Source organism: Silene latifolia, chromosome 11 (genome assembly GCF_048544455.1).
Source record: "Silene latifolia isolate original U9 population chromosome 11, ASM4854445v1, whole genome shotgun sequence".
Lineage (NCBI taxonomy): Eukaryota > Viridiplantae > Streptophyta > Magnoliopsida > Caryophyllales > Caryophyllaceae > Silene > Silene latifolia.
In genome coordinates, this window is record NC_133536.1 from 197,568,538 (window position 1) to 197,588,794 (window position 20,257).

Consider the following 20,257-nt stretch of genomic DNA (forward strand, 5'->3'; position numbering starts at 1 on the left):
TGTTTTCAGATTTTTCTGATCTGTTATTATGGACCCTAAACCTATCAAGTGCACTATTTGTCCGAGAACCAAGTCTTTCAAGAATACTAGTTTTATACCCGTGCAAAAAATGCACGGGTTGAGGAAATTAAATTGTACGAATATCCAATTAAATAACTAAGTATAACTACACAATTGATTAGATGTAAGAAACTAAGAATATGAGCAATATGAATATATAAAAAGGTGATGACACTTCGTTTCAACTATAATATAATATATATGATATTAATTTATATGACATGAAATTAATATGAGATTTATAATATATTATTATGATTTATCATAAATGTTTATTTTTAAATGTGCTAGTTAATAAATATAATATGCATTTCGAATTTCATATTAGATAATTTCAAAGTTCATGGATGGCATCCACTTACGATAAGGTGACTATTAGCTATATGTTATTATAATTAGTTTTATTACCCGTGAAACTCACGGGCTAGCTATGCTTCGGTAATATTATACAAGCCCGAATTTGCAATCGCAGTGAGCCTTGAGGACAAAAGTTACTTGTAAAGCAAAAATAATTTATTAATCAATAAGTATATTGTTATAATATATTGTCAAAGTATATTTATTGTTATGTATATGACCACAATTTACTAAACTTTTGCCACGGTTTATTAGTATTTTGTCACGAATATTACTACGTTTGTTATTGTTTTGCAAAGATTATTGTTATTATCTTTTTCTATTTTTTTTTAATTAGAAATCGTTGCACGAAGTGCATTTTACTTATGAAAACTGTTTGTTTTTTCGAGTTGTTTGATAATTATTTCGAAAACCGATTTTTTTTTTAAAATCGTCGAATACTTACCATCTAGCAATACTTGCATACGGGATTCTGAGTGGTGTCTAAATCTACATGTAAGTTGAGGTGGCAAAATCCCGTATCTTTCCCCTTTTCTTTCTCGTTAATGTCGGCTTTCGTGGCCTTTTATTTCGTTTGTATTTATCGTTATTTAATACTGTCTCATTTATTAATGTATGGTAATTATGATGTTGATAGATTTATGTGTTGTTAGAATTAACATTTCATGTCAATGGCATGTTTGGTAATGTTTAATATGTCTAATTTGGATGTTTGTTTAATTATAAACATACTTAAACTAAGTTATTCTCACAGGTTTTAATTTGATTAATATTTATGAGCATGTCAATTTTGGATCCGAGATTTGAATATGTGATTTAATTAATTAAAATGAAGTTTGGTTAATTAATTTGAACATTTGGTTTGATTTTAAATTGTTTAATAACATATTTCATTTTAACTATGAAAAAGTTTAATTCGAATCATATGTTTGTCATTTGTGCATGTTTAATTATGTCAAATGTTTTTGGCATATTTAAAGTTAATATTTTTGTCACATGTTTGAATGCTTAATCTTGTGTAAATCGATTAAACTATCACTTGGTCTATTTAATATGTAGAATACATGTCAATTGAACTAGACATTCATTTATGTCATACATAACTTTCACTTAGGAAGAATAAATGAACTTCTTTAAAAGTTAAATTAAATTCATATTTTTTCGACGATTTTCTCGCGAGTTTGAAATGTGCTTGCTTAGCATCCGCTTTAAGACACTCGATGACTAGATTAGTCAATCTTCGACCCCCATTTGGACCGTGTATGCTCCTCGGCCTCCGTGCCATTGTTGTTCGTTCATTTGCTCGATTATCTTGATGATTTCAACTGTTATGGTATTTAATAGTTGTAATTATGTTTGTAATTTTTTATAATAAATTTTGGTTGATGTAATTTAATTAAGAGTAAATTAATAATTACACCATTTATATACCACTTTTCTAAATAACTCCCTTACTACTCCTATAAAATATTCTCGGGCCAAAAATTACACCCATTTGGACTTTCAGGTGAAAAGTCCTTTTTATGACCATTTGCCCCTACGTTAATATTTAGATATATGACTCTTCAATTCCTTTTTACTCATCTCTACTCTCTCTCATTTTCAGCATTTTTAGCGATTCAAAATCAAATGTTAACTCTAAAATCTCCCCAAATTTAATCCTTGTATCTTCAATCAAAATTGATTGAAGATCGATAGCTGTAAGTTTTCCACCAATTCATGTTTGTAGTAAGTATGATTTTGCAAAAAACTGTTGGATGCGAATTCTTAGATATATCACATATGTTGATATAAATTGCGATGATATTTTGTTTACCCTTAATTTATTTGTTCATATCCGTATTTTGTGTGTTGTAAACGCGTATTTGTGGGTATATTCTGCCAAATTTCTGGGTTCGAAACCCTAATTCATGGGTTTGCAAACCCCCAAATCTGGGTTCAAAATCCTAATGGTATTGTACTGTTGTCAAAGTGAAGGGAATGTAATGTAATTCGACTTATGGAGTATTAAATTAGTACTTCGAAATTATAAGTTTATGCGGATTTGGTTGGTTAAGGCCATGCTCATGTTTTTATTCTTCGTATTTTAGAGCTTCTGGCTTGAAGATAGCAGCTTTTCGAGTCTATTCTGTAACTGTAATTCTACGGTTTTATGAGTCTCTGGGTACTCTATCGAGTGGGCCTTACTCTGTCGAGTAAGGGTGTTTTGTTTTTAGAAAAAGTATTCTGCCTATAGGGTACTCGATCGAGTAGCCTGGGTACTCGATCGAGTAAGTGGCACTTGATCGAGTACGTTAGTTACTCGATCGAGTAGGTCAGTTAACGGTATTATTTTGACGGGTTTTGTTAATAATACGGATTAGTAAATAATTCATATCGTCTTCTTCCCTAAACACATTTACAAACCTAATAATCTTAAAAAGGAGATTGAAACTACGTTGTTTGCATCATCCGTGTTATTGACAAATCCCGGAGCTTGAGAGGCCGGATTTCATCGTTCTTGTGTCCTTGTGATCCTTGCGTCAAGGGTAACATCTACATTCCAATTTTATAGCATATAATTAACTTTGTTTAAACCCTAATTTGGAGGATTGGGGGGTTTTTATGGTTAGTTGTGCTAGTAGTAATTATGTGATCATGTGATAGGAGGAGGATTCGTAGATGAGAGGTTTCGATACTGCTGTTGAGATCGTCAGCTTGTGTTTGCATTCCAGGTAGGGTCTCCCTACTCAGTATTAGTCATATAATGTGGTTTGTTGTTGATTGTGATTGTTATAAAGTATCATATTCATATTGTGACGGTTGTTGGATTTGGTTGTTGTTGATTATTGTTATTGTATCTGTATGTGTTCTTAGGGGTGCGTCCCTGGCTGAGTGGAGTCACTTGTGGGAGTGGCTTCACGCCCATTATTCGACTTCTGTGGAAACCGCCACAGAAGGGATGTTCACATTAATGGATTTGGGTTTATCGCTCGACGGTGATGAGCGAGGCTTAGGTGGGAACGGCCGCGGTCCCCCACTGGCGGCGAGGAGTAACCCATTGCGATGGGTACTCTGGCAAGGCTACACACTTTAGTGTGGAGTCAGTATTGAGGAGTTGGTGATGGAGTTCGGGGCGATATGTGTGACGACTGAGCTGTGTTGATTTCTGTCTTATTGTGATTGTATAATTGTGTGATTAGTACTGACCCCGTATTTGTTTTGTAAAACTATGGTGATTCATTCAGGGATGGTGAGCAGTTGTTGAGCAGGTATGATTAGAGGCATATGGGCTAGCTGGAATGTGTCACCACGAGCTGATTAGAGTCTTCCGCTGTCGTACTTGAGTAGTTTTAGACATTTGGTTTTGAGGACATGTATTCTACTTTTATCAGTTTGGTTTTGGATTGTAATCACTTTAAACTTTATACTATTTAAATTATGTTTCGTTATTGTCATTTGATTATCATTGACTCGGGAAACCGAGATGGTGACACTTCTATACTTGAGTGGTCCTGGTAAGACACTTGGAGTATGGGGGTGTCACAATGTGGTATCAGTGCCAAGTTCCTAAAACCTGTAACTAATGAATCTAATGAACATAGGGAGTCAATTAAAATGAACCCGTGGTAAAAGTTGTAGGAGCTAATGCAAAAGCTTGGGAGACGTCCTAAAGTCGCGAACTCACCCTGCAATTTTGAACCGGTCACATGGGGGTATGTGTCAAGGTCGTGTGTGTTGTCTTTTGGTTTGTATGAGTGCATAATGGCATGTGTTGTGAATTGTTGGATGTTGGATGTGGATAATTGAAAGTATGGTTAAAAAGTTGAAGGAATGTGTTTCATATGTTGAAATGAGTGAGAAGTATATTAGGTGTTTATAATGTGGCATTTTGATAACATGAATAGATCGTTTTAATGATTATATAAGGAGTTGTTGTACATTTGCATGCGTAGTTATGTTATTTTGTTGAATTATAAAGATTGCATAGTACGATGGGGAAAGTGAGATAACATGCGGGTAGTGTATATGAGTCAGCATGACTCGATCGAGTGGGGGGCACTTGATCGAGTAGGTGAGGTGCTTGATCGAGTGGGCCTGACTTGATCGAGTGGATAGTTTGATGTTTTTATGGTCAGAACCGTGTTTTTGGGTACTCGATCGAGTACATAGGGGCACTCGATCGAGTAGGGGTCACTCGATCGAGTGGCGTGTCAGCTCGGTCGAGTATGTTTATGATCAGGAGGTCTGATTAGGTTCTGGAGTCGAGGCACTCGATCGAGTGGCCTCAACTCGATCGAGTGGGTTCTGGCACTCGATCGAGTGGGGTCTGTGCAACCTATATACGTGTTTTGGGTTATAGTATGTATGTTTATATCTACCTTTTCTTATATAGTTTCAAGATGCCGCCAAAGAAAACCGCCTTGTATGTTAGAGCTGAGAACATGACCACAGACGATATAGTTAAGATGTTGGAGCACCAAGATGCACTTACAGAAGCTTTAAAGATAGTGGGGAAGGATAGGGAGGTTGATCATTCAAAGATTAGCATCCATATAGCGAGATTCAACCCGAAGGATTATAAGGGGACCGGGAAGCCAATGCTTCTAGATAATTGGCACAGAGAGATGGATAATATCCTGGAATTGGTGCATTATCCTGATGAGGTGAAGGTAGAACAAGCTGCGTTCTACTTGAGAGAAGCGACAGGTGAGTGGTGGGACAAGGAAAAGGTGAATGCTAGGGACATTTATGCAAAGTAGGGGCTACCTACTATACCTTGGGAGGAGTTCAGGAGGGCCATGAGGAGAGAGTTCATACCGGAACATGTGAGGAGTAAGCTGAGAGAGGAGTTCGATGAGTTTAAGATGACATCTGACATGACGGTGGCTGAGTACTACCGTAAGTTTAATGAGAAGGCGAGGTATGCTGAGGATATGGGATTGAGTGATGAGAACCTAGCTCTGAGGTTTGAGAAGGGGTTGACCCCCAAGATAATGGAGAAGTTACCCGTGGGAATCCTTACAGATGTTAAGGAAGCTTATGAGAGAGCCGAGAGAGCTGAGAGGTTAGTAGAGATGACTCGAGAGAGGGGTGCTGAGAAAAGGAAGGTTGAGAGCGAGGGTGGTGGCCAATCCAATTACAAGAAGGGCAACCACTCTCAGGCTAGAGCATACTCATCTGGTTCGGGGTTTAGTGCTGGGGCTTCCTTTGGGCGTGGCCGTGGGAGTGGAAGTGGTAGCTGGGGGATGACCTGTTTCGGCTGTGGCGGTGTAGGCCACAAGAGACATGAGTGTATAAGTGTGTTGCCGGGAGGTTTTCAGAGACCGGCTCAGGGGAGCTATTCTCAGGGTCCGGCGCAGAGCTATGCGAGCAACAGACCAGCTGGGTCATGGAACAACCGGGGAGGTCAGAGCAACAACGGTGGAGGTAACCGCAATGGCGGTAATTCTTATCAGAAGCCAGCTATAAACACCAACAACAATCAAGGGTCGGGTGCTAAGCCGACTACCTCAGCCAGTATTGTCCAGGGAGGTGAGCAGAAGACTAGTGGAATGCTGTTTATGATGGAAAAGAAAGATGCTGAGGACGACGCACATGTTATCACTGGTACTTTTCTTGTTAATGGTGTTCATACCTTTGTTTTGTTTGATTCGGGGGCGTCCCAGTCGTTTATATCTTCGAGTCATGTTAAATAGTTGGGTCTGAGGGAATATGAGTCTGTAAGTGAGAAAGTTTTCATACCTTTGGGAGAGTCTGTATCATGTGGGAGGTTGTATAGGGATGTATCTATGATAGTTGGGCAAGTGGATCTACCTGTGGACTTGCTAGAGTTTCCTTTAGACGGTTTTGAGATGATAGTCGGGATAGATTGGTTAGGAAATTATAAATCTAAGATAGTCTGTCATCAAAAGAAAGTGTCTCTAAGAGGTCCTAAGGGCATTAGTGTGTCTTATCGTGGGTTTGTTGTCAAACCCAAAGTTAAGTTGATTGCAGCTGTGACCTTGAAGTCCTATCTGAGGAAAGGGTGCCCGATGATCTTGTGCCATGTGAGAGATGACAGGATGGAGAGTCCGACGGTTAATCATATACCAGTTGTGGGGGAGTTTTCAGATGTTTTTCCAGAGGAGATTCCGGTGTTACCACCGAAGAGGGAGATAGATTTCAGTGTTGAGCTGAAACCGGGGACGGGGTCAATCCCTAAGGCACCGTACCGGATGGGTCCTAAGGAGTTGGAGGAGCTCAGGAAGTAGCTAGATGATCTGATAGAGAGGGGATACATTAGACCTAGTGTATCACCGTGGGGAGCACCAGTTCTTTTTGTGAAGAAGAAAGATGGGTGCCTGAGGTTGTGCATAGATTACAGGGAGCTGAACCGAGTGACGGTGAAGAACAAGTATCCTTTGCCAAGGATAGATGACATGTTTGATCAGTTGAGTGGTGCATCAGTCTTTTCCAAGATTGATTTAAGGTCGGGGTACCATCAGGTGAAGATTAGAGAGGAGGACATACCAAAGACAGCTTTCACGTCGAGGTATGGCCATTATGAGTATGTGGTGATGCCTTTTGGGTTATCTAATGTGCCGGATGTGTTTATGGATTTGATGAACAGAGTCTTCAGTCAGTTTTTGGATAAGTTTGTGGTGGTTTTCATTGATGACATCTTAGTATATTCCAAGACTAAGGAGGAACATGAGGAGCATCTGAGGATTGTGTTGCAGACCTTGAGGGAGCATGAGTTGTATGCAAAGTTGTCCAAGTGTGAGTTCTGGTTGGAGAAAGTTGCTTTCCTGGGGTATGTGATTTCTAAAGATGGGGTAACTGTGGATTCGGCAAAGATTGAGGCAGTTACCAAGTGGGAAGCACCAAAGAATGTAGCTGAGATCAGAAGTTTCTTGGGTTTAGCTGGATATTACAGACGGTTCGTGAAAGATTTCTCCAAGATTGCTAGACCTATGACAACTTTAATGAGGAAAGAGAACAGGTTTCGTTGGGATGGGTGTTATGAGACAGCATTCCAAACATTAAAGGAGCGTTTGACCACAACTCCAATCTTAGCATTGCTTGAAGGGAGTGAGAACTTTGAGGTTTATACAGATGTCTCAAAGAATGGGTTGGGATGTGTGTTGATGCATAACGGTAAAGTGATTGCCTATGCTTTTAGGCAATTGAAGCCTTATAAGGAGAATTATCCTACACACGATCTAGAGTTGGGTGCAGTGGTGTTTGCTCTCAAGATTTGGAGACATTACCTTTATGGGGCGACCTTTAAGGTATTTTCAGATCACAAGAGTCTCAAGTACATCTTCACTCAAAAGGAGTTGAACATGAGACAGAGGAGGTGGATGGAGTTTATTGGCGATTATGATATGGATATTATCTACCATGAAGGGAAAGCCAATATAGTTGCGGATGCTTTGAGCAGGAATAGTGTACATTCTTTGTGCACAGCTATATCCTTGATGAGATTGAGAGATGAGGTGAGGAAGTTCGGGATACATATGATGCAGAAAGGGGATGCCATGGGAGATTTGACCGTGCAGCCTGATATATATGATGATATTCGAGGTAAACAAGTGTTGGATCCTAAGATGGTAGAGTGGAGAGCTGGAGTGGAGAAAGGGACAGTGTCTAGATTATCCATCCATACAGACGATAGTTTGAGGTTTGATGGGAGGTGGTGTGTCCCTAATGATGAGGAGCTGAAAAAGACAATCATGACAGAGGCACATTGTACACCATACTCGGTGCATCCAGGTGGTGACAAGCTATATAAGGATTTAAAGAAGACTTTCTGGTGGCCTGGGATGAAGAAAGAAACAGTTGAGTTTGTGGCTCATTTTTTGACATGCCAGAGAGTTAAAGGAGAGCAGCGACGACCAGAAGGTAAGATTCAGTCTTTAGAGGTACCTGAGTGGAAGTGGGAATCCATTTCTATGGATTTTATCGTGGGTTTGCCAAAGAGTCAGCAGGGTAACAACATGATATGGGTTATAGTGGATCGACTGACTAAGTCAGCTCATTTTGTGCCAATGAAAGATACATGGACTAAGCCACAATTAGTTATGGCTAATCGGAAGAATGTGCTAAGGTTACATGGGGTGCCTAAAGACATAGTATCTGACAGAGATTCGAGGTTTATCTCAAGGTTTTGGAAAGAGTTGCAGGAGTATTTGGGAACGACATTGATGATGAGTATAACATTTCATCCAGCAACAGATGGTCAGACAGAGAGAACAATCAAGACTCTTGAGGATATGTTACGAGCTTGTGTGATGGATTTTGGTGGTAGCTGAGAACAGAGGTTAGATTTGATTGAGTTTTCCTACAATAACAACTATCACACTAGTATTGGCATGGCGCCATTTGAGGCTTTATATGGGAGCAGATGTAGGAGCCCGATTTGATGGGACGACAGTGCTGAGGCAGTGGTTTTAGGACCAGAGATGGTACATGAGATGGTTGAGCAGATTAAGATGATCAGCAAAAGGATGAGAGCGGCTCAGGATAGGCAAAAGAGTTATGCATATCTACATCACCGGGATATAGAGTTTCAGGTTGGGGACAAGGTTCTTCTGAAAGTGTCTTCTATGCGTGGGGTTATGAGATTTGGAAAGAAAGGCAAGCTGAGTCAGAAGTTCATATGACCATATGAGATCTTGGACCGGGTTGGAGAGGTTGCTTATCGTTTGGCCTTACCGTCTGCTTTGGAGAGAGTGCACAATATGTTTCATGTATCTTAGATGCGGAAGTATGTGAGTGATCTGTCACATGTGTTAGAGGCAGAGAACACAGAGATAGATGAGTCCTTGTCTTACCTTGAGGTGCCTAAGCAGATTCTTGACCGGAAGGTTAGGAAGACTAGAAATGGTGAGACAGTCTTGCTTAAGATCCTTTGGTTTAATCATGAGGTTGAGGGAGCTACATGGGAGGCAGAGAAGTCCATGAGAGAGCGCTACCCGTTCCTTTTTTATCAGGTATGTATGGTTACGGGGACGTAACCTTGTTTCTTTTAGGAGGAGTAGGAGATGATCGCGAAGAGTTTTTGCATCTTTTTATGTTGTTTTTGGTATAGTTAGTAGTAGTCTGTGTCGGGTTGAGTTTGGGTGGTAGTATGTGTCGGATTTTTTATGTTGAGTTTTATTTTGGTTGTTGCATCGGGAGTATGTTAGCATGCTTTTATTTTGTTGTGGTTTGAACTTCGGGGACGAAGTACTTTTTAAGGAGGGAAGACTGTAATATTACGGTTTTATTAGTCTCTGGGTACTCTACACTACTATAAATCCAGGCAACTACAACTCCCCTTTAACAACGTTTATGCACGAAATTCACAATAGACGTTGTAGAATGTATGGCGCGATTTTTACTAAACTTAATTACAACGGGTATGGTTATATAACCGTTGTTATAAGTTTTAACAACGGGTTAAATTTGCACAACCGTTGTTAATAATTTGGCGCAAAATTGGCGCAAAGTTAGTGAAAAGTAATCACAACGGGTATTTTTAAACCCGTTGTTAATACTTATTTGACAACGGTTGTTGATTTACAACCGTTGTTAAAACTTATTTAACAACGGTTGTTGTTGAACAACCGTTGTCAATACTTTCAATACTATAAACCACACAAACACGGATCGGCTACACCACAAAACACATACATAACCTAACACAAACACAAACACAGACAAACACAAACACAGCAAACACACTTTCTCATCGTCTCTTTCTCTCTTTCTCATCGTTGCTTTATCATCTCGCCGTCACTGTTGGTTTCATCGTCTCTTACTTTCTCTAATTATCAAGTAAATCTCGTCATCACTGTTGGTTTCATCGTCTTTCATCGTCATTGTTTTCTTTTTTTAATTATTTCATTTGCATGTATATATGATGGGTTTTTATCGATCATTATTATGTTATTATTCGCTTAATTAGCTCGTAAAACAAATTAATAAAATAAAACAAAGAAGAAGCAAGATGATAGAGAGGAATGCATGATAAACTTAATTAATAATTCATTAATATATATATATATATATATATATATATATATATATATATAAATACATAAATTAAAAAAAGAATTACATTTCTAAAAATGCAATTCTTATATTTTCATAGAGAGTCTTATTCTCTTCTATGATATCCCTCCTCTCCTCCTTTGCTATTTGGAGGTTTCGTTCGTGATTGCTATATCGTCATATAGCCGCAACAATCTGCTTTGCTCTGTCAAACCATTTCTTTTGGCGTCCTTGAGTGCGGCTTGAGCATCCACAAGATAGCTCCTAAAACTGTCCTCGATGTGGAGCAACCGGCGGATGAAGCTGTTGTTGTTCTCGGTCATAGTAAGAGTTTTAAGGATGTAATCGTTCATTTTGTTGATGAACTTTGGAGTTGTTTGAAAGATTAATTAGGGGTTGGAGATTGTTTTAGCAGTTAGGGTTTGAAGATAGTGAGATAATGGAATGGTGGTTGAGATAATGTATGTATTTATACTAAGTAATGTGTCCTTTGAGTTGTTTTTTAATTAATATAATATATGCATGTTTAGGAAGTTGTGCCATAATCATCATATCTCCCTGCTTCAAATCTAATGTAAACCCTTCTCATTCCATATATTGTCCATTCATATGCACAGTACAGGGATGGCAATAATAATGCATGCATCGAAATTATAACGGGCCTCGTAATTATGCATGCATCTAGTAATATTTAATTTAATTTTTTTTATTTTGTAGAAACAAACAACAACGGTTATGTAGATACAACCCGTTGTCTTTAGTTATAACGACGGTTCCTTGTAAATTTACCGTTGTTATAACTTTCCCACCAAAATTAAGTCACACTTTCCACAACGGGTTTTTATACTTAAAACCGTTGTTAATAGTTTTAACAGCGGGTTGCTTAAGAAAACCAACCGTTGTTAAAACCTTTTACAACGGACGCTTTAACAACGTCCGCTATTTTATATAACAACGGTTTTTAGCCGTTGTTATAGCCTGTGTCTGTAGTAGTGCTATCGAGTGAGCCTTACTCTGTCGAGTAAGGGTGTTTTGTTTTTAGAAAAAGTATTCTGTCTGTAGGGTACTCGATCGAGTAGCCTGGGTACTCGATCGAGTAAGTGGCACTCGATCGAGTACGTTAGTTACTCGATCGAGTAGGTCGGTTCACGGGTATTATTTTGATGGGTTTTGTTAATAACACGGATTAGTATATAATTCATATCGTCTTCTTCCCTAAACACTTTTACAAACCTAATAATCTTAAAAAGGAGATTGAAACTACGTTGTTCGCATCATCCGTGTTATGACAAATCCCGGAGCTTGAGAGGTCGGATTTCATCGTTCTTTGTGTCCTTGTGATCCTTGCGTCAAGGGTAAGATATACATACCAATTTTATAGCATATAATTAACTTTGTTTAAACCCTAATTTAGGGGATTGGGGGGTTTTTATGGTTGGTTGTGCTAGTAATAATTATGTGATCATGTGATAGGAGGAGGATTCGTAGAGGAGAGGTTTTGATACAGCTGTTGAGATCGTCTTATTGTGATTGTATAATTGTGTGATTAGTACTGACCCCGTCTTTGTTTTATAAAACTGTGGTGATCCATTCGAGGATGGTGAGCAGTTGTTGAGCAGGTATGATTAGAGGCATATGGGCTAGCTGGGACGTGTCACCATGATCTGATTAGAATCTTCCGCTGTCGTACATGAGTAGTTTTAGACATTTTGTTTTGAGGACATGTATTATACTTTTCCCAGTTTGGTTTTGAATTGTAATCACTTTAAAATTTATACTATTTAAATTATGTTTTGTTATTGTCATTTGATTATCATTGCCTCGGGAAACCGAGATGGTGACACTTCTATACTTGAGTGGTCCTGGTAAGGCACTTGGAGTATGGGGTGTCACAGTAACTGTTTCATAACAACATGAACTTCATCTTAATTGGGTAAAAATATAAGAAGTGGGGAGAATTTGAAAATGAGTTGAAAAGGATGAATGAATTGAAGACTATAAGGGAGAGAGAAGACCTCAAGTATAAAACACAAAGAAGGGTAAAATTACCATAAAATTAGTCATTAAACCAGAAAATTTGAATTCCGACGGAAATTGTCGTCCGAAAGTCCAAATGGGTGCAATTTTTGACCTGAGAACATTTTATGGGAGTAATTTATAAAAAAAGTTTTCATAAAGGAGTTATTTTAGAAAAGTGGTATATAAAAGGGTGTAATTATTAATTTACTCTTTAATTAATAAGGGTCAAATGTCCTTTTATTAAATTTGTGTCAAGTGGTTTTACAAAACCTTTACTTTAGCTAGTTAAATCGAACCATTTAACTAATTAAATCGAAGTGAGTGCGCAAAATGGTGAAAAGACCAAGGACGATGTCCTATGCGAGCCGTGACCCTTTCATTGGCACGGTTTTTAAAGCCCTTTGGTGCGTGTGTTGTATCTGCGAGTCAGTCTTTGTTTAGAAATTGTAAGTAGTTCGAGTTGTATCTTTAATTCAATTGTTTCACATCGAGTTGGCAAGTTTGCTCGGGTTGTAATATTTAGCTTCCCACCGGGTCCCCCATTCCTGTTCTAAGCCATGAAGTGAATTGTTTTCTTAATATAGCTCAAATCAGCCCACACGCTAAATCACTTGGACAAAGTAGATTAAATGCATAAAATGTCTTAGAAACTACGTTCACTTTCTGGGATTAAAATGGTGTTTTGCATTCTCATTTCAAAAGATCATAATCTTATCCGATTAGCCATCGTAATCCTTAGTAGAGGCCGTTATTTACAACTGGCAGGGGTGGGTGTCTTATTAACAGACTTCCCATCACATAACTTCACCAAGAATCCAATCTCTTTTGGTTTCTAATTTTCCTTGAATTTGGTGGCGACTCCTTTTTGAAAATGAAAACTCTGTGGATGCCAATTTCCCACATCCACAAGTTGTGTCAATTGTAAAATCAAAAATTTTATACCTCTTTTTCACCATTGTTAGGTTAGTAGTAAGTTGCAGAGATATTGACACTTGGCAGGTTAGTGCTTGACTGAAAATGGGAGGCAAAGTTGGAGATAGCGGTGTGAGGGGATAGTAGAGTTAATGGTGGGCAGTATTCTTGTTTTTGTTTTTGGGTGTTGGTGCATAGAGGGGTACTCTCTCCCATCCAATTCAAAGGTAACATGAACCCACTTTTTCTGAGGGGAAAAAGTGGGTCTATGCCGCCTTTGAATTGAATTGGAGGGAATATTACATTATTATTTTGCATTTTAATTTGTTTTTTTTATGAGGCATATGATGTGTTTTTTCTTTAATTTTTCAAAATTTACTTTGTTTTTGTATTTTTTTTGGTTGAGTTCCGGTGAGAACAATGCTAGTACGGTGAGAACAAATCCAATATACATGTATTTTTTGTTTATATTAAATGTACTTCTAGCTTATATTAAATCTACCTTCAGTATAAAATCAATATACATGCTGAGTTAGTCAAGTGTACTAGATAAAAATTGAACAACATATTTTATGTACTTATGATAATAATTCTTATGAACAACGTAAAATTAGACTAATGTGATTTTTATTTGTCTTTATCTTATTCAAAAAATAAACAAAGAGATTTAAAATTTAGTATGTATTTTAATTTTTGTTGTTTAATTAATTTTAAAGTTAAATAGGATAAAGTTTAATGTTCATTATGCTATTTATTTGCATTTATTGTTTACAAATTTATTTTTCTTTTCTTTTTTCTTTTCAAAATAACAAATGATGATGTGACTTGATAAATTACTCTTAAATGGTTGAATGGTGAAATGTTATGCATTGATTTGTCTTTTTATTATATTTATAGATTCTTTTGAATAAATATGTAACCCATATAACGATAGTAATGAAGTTTGAAGTCATTAAATTAGTAATTTCTTGGCCCACTTATGTTTGCACATATTAGTCACTCTTTCCGTCTCACTTATTTATTTGCCTTTTATATTCATTGTGGGCTAGGTAGCACCAAAACGGACACGGATATGGGACACGGACACGACACGGACACGTGACACGGCATCCCTTAAAATTTAGGACACGGGACACGGTATTTAAATTTAATAAAATATATATTTTATAATTATTGATACGTGCCTAATGTATAGTCTTTTTAGCCTATTTCAGCACGTATTTCTATGCATTTTCATACTGTTTTTATGGTATTTTGCCCCGAATTGGCTACTTTGGTTCGTTTTGTCCATTTTGTAGAAATGAACGCGAAAGTAGTGGAATCGTACCCTTTTTCGTCCTTTTTACATGCATTTAGAGGAGACGGGATTGTTCCAGAGTGAGATACTGCATTTGGAAGCATCGTGGCACGCATTACGAGGCATTCGGTGGCGGACTTGAGCTGAAAAGAAGATGAAGCACTCGATCGAGCAGTTTTTCCACTCGATCGAGTGGTTTCTACACCCCATGATGGTATCGAGTGACTTTCTGGTCGATCGAGTAGATTTGGCTGAGGATTTGGTCGATCGAGTGGTTTTAATCCACTCGATCGAGTGGTTTTGATGGTTATGGGCTTTAATCAGCTCGCGTGAGTGTTTATTTCGCTAAACTTATTTATTTCGCTAAACTTATTTATTTTGCTATTTAAGCACGCTTTACTAGGTTAATTAGGATCATCTTTTATTTTATCAAACTCTCTACTGTTAAACTTTGCTACGTACACCATTCCTCTTCACTGTAACCTTGCTTTGGGATTGTTTTCACTCGGATTTTGTGTTCTTTACGCCAGATTCGCATGGATTGTAATTCCTTTCTCCTTCTTAATAATAATTAATCATTTGTTTGCTTTTAATTGTTTGTTTACTTCGATTATCCTTCTGCCCTAATTTTTTTTTATGCAATTTATCGTTTATTTCATAATGTTTACTGCTGAGAACTTAATTGCTGTTAGTTTAATTAGTAATATGAGTAGTTAAACCCCTTTCATGTTGGGATTAGGGGATCTACGGTAGAAATGCGACGATGTAGTAAATGAATTAGATGAATTAGTTGTGAGACCCTGTCACCATAGCAATTTAATTGTATTTATTCGACTTAGTTGAGTGCACGCTTCTATGTCACCCTTTAATCTGGCTAAAATTAATCCTAGATCGAAAGATTGGACTAAATAGGCCTGCTATGAACAGTAGACTACCCTAATGAGGATGAAAGTTAAGTTAGTGGTAATTTAGGATATAAAGTGGACCGAAAGGACCTTTTAACATCCGTCTCACATTAGTTAAATCTGAATCATTTACAAATGAGTCAACTGGACTACCGTAGTGAACCGAAATCCCGACATGTCCCTCTCTTCTTGATAGTTTAAACCGATTTTCCTGCTCTTATTGCTGTTACTTTTATTTCTCTTTCCTCTAAATCTCGTAATTTAGAAATCAATTCAACAAACCCCACAATTGTTACTTTAGGACTAGAATTAGACAGCTGATAATTACTTTACCTCCCTGTGGATTCGATACTCGACTGCCTCTTCTACATTTTAGTTGAGACCGTTAGGTTTTATCTTTGATAGGGTTGCAATAGCCGTGTCAAATTTTGGCGCCGTTGCCGGGGAGGCAATTGTTTAAATTATTAGTGGTATATTTTGAGTCTTTCTTTTAGTTTAAGGGGCGTCCGTTCCTTAAACTATCCTCATATTCTATTTGTAGTTTCTTCTTATGCGCAGGTCCCAGGGTGGTGAACTACTACCATTCAATCCTGAGATTGAGAGAACCTTGCGGCAAAGAGGAGATTATTTCAAGACCAACAGTCAGAGGAAGAGCCTAGTTCTCATTCTAGATTTTACGAGAACGAGCTTTTCGAGGAGGATCCACCTTGCTCTCCAGTTTCTACTTCATCAGTTGAAACCGTCACTTCTCCGGACTTCCCAGAAATGGCCGAAGAAGCAACTATTGCCCGATCACTCGAGCCAACAACGAATCTCTACAAAGGGTTCGAACTACCAGGGGAGGCAAGGAAATTCGAGCCAAAGCCTTCCTATATTAACTTGGTTGAGAGAAACCAATTCGGGGGAGCTGCAAATGAAGATGCAGCCAAGCATTTTACAAGAAGTACTTCTCTGCATCGAAGACTAATGCCATTAGAGCTCAGATCACGAGCTTTAAACAGGGACCTGATGAGAACTTTCATGAAGCAAGGGTCCGTTTCAAGAAGCTGGTGCGAACCATTCCGCACCATGGTTTCGAAAAGTGGAGTTTATGCAATCAGTTCTATAACGGGTGTATGACGATCGAGGGGCTATTTTGGATGTCTGCGACCAATGGCCGATTCTTGAGAATATGGGAGAGACTAAGGGGTGGAAGATCATTGATGACTTAGCCACCCATAAAGCTGAGTATGGGAATTCATGGGGAAATCAAAGGAGAGTCTGCTTGAATCTTCTTCCGTGTAGCTGCACTTGAAGCTCTCGCGGCGAGGTTTGATAAGTATGAATTGGGAGGAGTTTCCAAAGGAGGGATGTATCAGGTGAATGCTGTGTCAGACGGTCCTTTCGTCTGTAGAAGATGTGGAGGAGAGGGACATGTTTCAGATCATTGTCCCAACTCCTATGAGTCTTGTGCTGCCTTTCAACATTATAGGCAGACAAACACTTATTACGAGCCGAACGTCCATCCCAATTTGAGGTGGAGTAGTCAAAATGTGCTCAATCCTACTCCTCCTCCGAACCAGCAGCAGCCGTATATTCTTCCACACAAGAATCAACAAGACTTTCAGAAGCCTCCGTCTTTCAATCTTCCTAATCATGGTGCATCATCTTCCGGCGCGGTGAGTGAAATTGGTGAGCTTAAGTCCATGATGCAAGCCCTTACAAAGCAGTTTCAGCTGAGTGATCAACAAAGAAACTCAAGCGATCAACGGAAGGACGCGTCCATAAAGGCACTTGAGACTCAAGTTGCCCAACTAGCCGCGAATCAATCCTCGAGAAAGCAGGGCCATTTACCGACTCAAAACGAGAAGAATCTACATGAGACGGTAAATCTGATAGAATTGAGAAGCGGTCTTTCTTATGAGGGACCGAAAGTGTTGAAATCAGACCCGAGGAAGGCTAAAACGATGGTGAACGATGCTCGACGAAGAAAAAATAAGGTCACGGCAAAGCAAGTGCTCGATCGACTGATTACAGGTGGTCGATCGAGAAGAACTGAAGGCGAAAGTGCTCGATCGAGTGGTTTTTCCACTCGATCGAGTGAACAGGAAGAGCAGACTGGTCGATCGAGTAGTTATTCTACTCGATCGAGTGAAGCAGAAAGTGGAGTTGGTCGATCGAGTGGGAATTTTACTCGATCGAATGATTTTGAAGGAGAAACTGCTCGATCGAATGAGGAAATTGGTCGATCGAGTAGTATTGATGACGGGAAGCTTATTCGAGAGCCTGCTAGTGCTCGTTTAAGCGAGAAATCACCGGAAAGACCTCGTTCGAGAGGTAAGAAGCGTCCAAAGGATACATAACTTGCACAGGAAGATACATTGGAAGCGAGAAACAAGGGACTTGAGATACCTATCACGGTACCCTTCCCGAGGCGGCTGCAGAATACTAAAGCTAATCAACAATTCGGCAAATTTGTCGAACTTCAAGAGCTTGGAAGTCACAGTGCCGTTCACTTTGAATTGCGACAAAGGTACCCTCTTATTTAAAGTTTATGAAAGAAAATTTATCGCGTAAGAGGACTATTAATGATAGTGAGACAAAGAGCTTTGGCGAGGTGGGGTCACCCTATTTCAAAACAAGTTACCCCTAAGCAATCAGACCCGGGTAGTTTTTCGATCCCTTGTCATATCGGTATGCATTTGATTGATAACGCGCTATGCGATTTAGGCGCTAGCGTGAGTGTCTTACCGTTGTCTCTAGCTAAGAGATTTGGTTTGACAAAGCCGAGTTGCACCAACATGATATCCGGATGGCCGACCGTAGTCTATCACGGCCATTAGGTATAGTAGAAGACGTACCTGTTCAGATCGGGAAGTTCTTTATTCCCGTTGATTTTGTTGTTTTAGACATCCCCGATGATGCACACACCCCTATCATTTTAGGGAGACCATTTTTGTCTCATCGCCCCTGCATTATAGACGTCGGGGAAGACTTTGACTTTCCGGGTAGGGGATGAGGAGCTGATTTTTCATCGGTCCAAGTTCCGAGAGCTCCCATGCAAGCCCAGCCTTGCAATGCTCTCTCTTCTATTGATCCTATTATTGACACTCCGGATGAAAATTTGGAGAATTGTCTTTGCTATTGTTAACCCTCCGCCTCGGGATCGAGAGCAAAAGGAGGAAAGTTCGTCTGTTTTCCTTGCTGCAGGTACAGATGAAAGCAATGAAGGAGCTGTCAAAGGACCTGGTGTAATTAGTATCAATCAAATTGAAGATGATGGCGCTAAAGCTGGTGATAAAAGAGCAAGGACGAGGAAAGTTCGCGCTTACGTGGATGTGGACTACTCCCCTCCTACCGTTTCAAGTGATAATTCATGCTCATGGAAGTTGAAGAGGACAGTCAATGTTGCTGAGGTGACGTGCTCCAGTCAAGAGCCCACCAAGGGGCTACTGAAATTTGTTGGGAATTAAGCGGGGAAATGCCCCGTGTAACACTTTGTAATAGATAGTTTTTGAATTTCTTTTGAATTTGTTTTATTGCGTTTTAATTAGGACAATTAGTTTAGATAGTTTTTAGCATAGACGTAAGACTATAGACTGTTCTTATGCGTATTTGGTATTTTGGGAAATTTTTGCACATGTTCTTATGCAAGTTTGGGGAAGTTTTACGCATTCCAAGGAAGAAATGACGAAATTAAAGAGCATTACGCGAGAAAAGAACTCGATCGAGTACTTTTTGTACTCGATCGAGTGAAAATATGGTCGATCGAGCACTCCTGCAGGTCGATCGAGTAAAGCAAAAAGGGAGACTTCACGATCGAGTAGAATTCCACTCGATCGAGCAACTGAAGCATAAAAGTGCTCGATCGAGTGGTTTAAAACCACTCGATCGAGTGAAATGAACAGGACACAGGGAGTTTTTCGCCTTATACTCTATTGTTTTGTTCTAACTTTCATTTTCCCCTAAATTTTCGTCTAACAAACCCTAAATTGCGATTCAACTCTCCCAAATCCCCAATTTCTTGCCCAAATCACCAAATCCGCTTCCTACATTCCATTGTTTGCATATTAATCTTCAAAAGCCCCTTATTTTCCCCTTAATTTGTGTTCATTTTCTCGTTTTTAAGAGGGTTTTAGGGTTTGCGGTTTTAGCTCGAAAAATCGCCTATTGTTGCTTGTTTATTTGAAGATTAATTGCATTTGTAGGTATTTTATCATCAAGTAAGTGTTTCTTCCTTCCTCTTGCATTTTAATTTCGATTAATTCAAATTTTATGAGGTGAAATTGAAAGAGGGGTTCGAAATCCCTGTTTAGTCGATTCTTTTCGACTTGATTGTGTTTGTTGCCCTTATCTTTCCCCGCTTGATGATCATAATTCCCAATTCCTCGTTTATTTGTATTCTTTTCGAATTTCACATGATTTCGTGATTGAGTTCGGATGATCGAATTTTTCGACTGTCACTTCTGTTTTGCTGCTGTAACTTGCCTAGTTAGCATCTTTGTTGCGATTTTGCTGCTGATCGTTAACAGAAATCGTACTCCCGTCTATGCCTAGATATTTTTTCACTGAACCTTTGCACAGAAACTGCGATTAGGGTTGTTTAAGTCGAATTTTTCGACTGTTAGACGATTTATATGCTGCATTGCTTTGATTAACCTCAGTTGTTCTCACTTGATGTTGTTGTTAACTTCCACTCCCGTCCCCAATCGCCATTACATGCTGTAAT